Below are 2459 nucleotides of genomic sequence, written 5' to 3'. Positions count from 1 at the left end.
TCTGAGTTTGAAATTAGTCCAGGTCCACTATGTTGCAGCTAGCTCTGTTCGGGAGTCGCGTGGGTTTTTCTCGGCTTTGTTTTTGTTCTCTCGGCTCTAAAGCTTTGATGTTTATTCCCTGCCCTCCTCACTTGCCTTTCCCCAAGTGGGACTGGTTGTAACTTAGAGTGGTTTGTGTACATCTGTTGTTTGTTAATATGGCATATCTTTATTTATTATTTCGTGCTATTATTGTGGTTTTCATTTGCATTCCACTGTTGCTTGCTTGACCAGGGCACGTGGTTGAATTCTTTGACAGAGCTGTGGGAAGAAGTTTTGTCGATCTGTTGTTATCTCGTTCTGCTATTACATCTGTAAACACTTGATGGCTGTGACTTAATTAACCTATCTAAATCTATAGTGATCACCTTTACAGTCAATTTTAATGTTAGATGAGAGATGTTGATGAAGCACATGGGGAGAGAACGAGTGAAATGAGAGAGCAGGTAAAGGAAGTAAAACGGAAGAAATGTTTTACCACAAACACTTGTCGTGATCGGAGAGACTATGATGCCTGGGGTTGTGTCTAAAGACTGATGTGAGAGACATTTAAATTGAGAAGCTAAGAGGAGCGAACAGACAGTGTATTTCACTACCTCTCACTCCTCACACCACCAACACACAGAGAGATGATCTATCTATTCCTAATGCTGTGGCTGTCTTCCTAAACCGCCTCTGTGTAACCTGTTGATATAGAATGGCACTGTGTGGCTAACAAGTCACCATGGGGCCCCGTGACTGCGGTCCTGGACCTGACTACTCTCACCATCTTGGTTGTGCTTTCTTCTTCCCCAGGATGGCCATGGTATTAAAACTTTTATATGTGATTAACTGCAGCGTATTGTGGTTGGTTCAGTTTCAACACACAGTAAGAGAAGTGTTGCTGGTAAATAAAAGAACAACTCTCTTTGAGTGAACATTTTCATAAATATCTGAAATGTCATCCTCACATTCAAGACTTACAGTTTTTGTCATCCTGGCAAAAACCAAATTTTTATTTGTGTGTGAGAGCTCGATGACATAAAAAATATATCCTGTTGTAAAAGAGATAAAGGGACTAAAAATAAGAGATTAGCGGGGCAGGAAAATTCCTTAAAAGTCATCTTAATTTCTGCCTGATCTTCCTCCCTAAAGATTAATAATTTATGTTGTTAATGTTCTCCTCCCTGTTTTCCAGTTGCTTTTGTTGAAACAAATCGCTCTTCTGGCTTCCATTTTGTTTCCGCTGAATAGCAAATACTCCACATTCCACACTGGCGTTTTGAATCCTTCAACAACATCAATATTTTATAATTGACATTACAGAGATATTGTAGCTTACTGATACCCAGCTGAAATAGTTTTTTGGCACATCTCAGTTATACCAATACTAGTGTCATGTATTTTAATTTGTATGATCTCAACAACAACAATCATGAGTTCATTTAAATTATACTTTTTTTGTGATTTAGCAGACACTCTTATCCAGAGCTACTAACAGGAGCAATTAGGGTTAGGTGCTTTGCTCGAGGACAAGTCGACAAATTATTTTACCTAGTCGGCTCGGGGATTCGAACCAGCAACCTTTCGGTTACTGGCCCAACGCTCTTAGCTGCTCGACTACCTGCTGTCCACTGTTATATTTACTTATTATAACTTGATAATTATGAAAATACAGGACCTATTTTTCCTCAGTAGCTTATTATTAACCACAATGAGTTACACTATATCTGTCAGATCTCTCTGTGTGAACATACCTATGGTCTCTTTTAAAGCTGAAATATGTCACTTTTTGGGCGATCCAACAAAATTCACATAGAAATGTGAGAATCTGTCATTCTCATTGAAAGCAAGTCTAATAGGCGGTAGATCTGTTCTATGTGCGCTATTTCTATGCTCCCCGAGTCTTGTACTTTCGGTTTTGTACACCAGCTTCAAACAGCTAAAAATACAATATTTTTGGTTATGGAAAATATATTTCACAGCGGTTTAGATGGTACAATGATACTCTACACTATACTTGCTTTTTGTGACACATAAACTGAAATTAGGCGATCTATTAGAATTTTAGCAACCAGGAAATGGCGGAACGATTTCTGCATAGTGCATCTTTATTATAGTCCTACTGTGGCTTTCCTTTCCTGTGTGGTCGGAAGGTATAATCGAGTTGTGCCATTGTGTGGTAGGCCTACAGTAAAGTTGTATATGATGCTATCGTTTTGTCACCTCTACTGTCCTCTCATTGATACTGGGAAGTCTGACACTCCTTGCCACTATTTGACATTCAGAATGTCATTGATGGTCAGTTATACTGAGTTAAACTGAGACCATTTTGGATATACTGTCGCGGCGTTACCTGAACGCTCATCTGGGGCCCGCTAATCGTTAGCTGTCTTATCGGCTGCTATCTGAATAAGTATATCGGACAATTTTTTTCTTGG

This window comes from Salvelinus sp. IW2-2015, unplaced genomic scaffold, assembly GCF_002910315.2.
Source record: "Salvelinus sp. IW2-2015 unplaced genomic scaffold, ASM291031v2 Un_scaffold3451, whole genome shotgun sequence".
NCBI lineage: Eukaryota > Metazoa > Chordata > Actinopteri > Salmoniformes > Salmonidae > Salvelinus > Salvelinus sp. IW2-2015.
The sequence above is the reverse complement of the archived record's forward strand: the minus strand, read 5'-3'. Positions refer to the sequence as shown.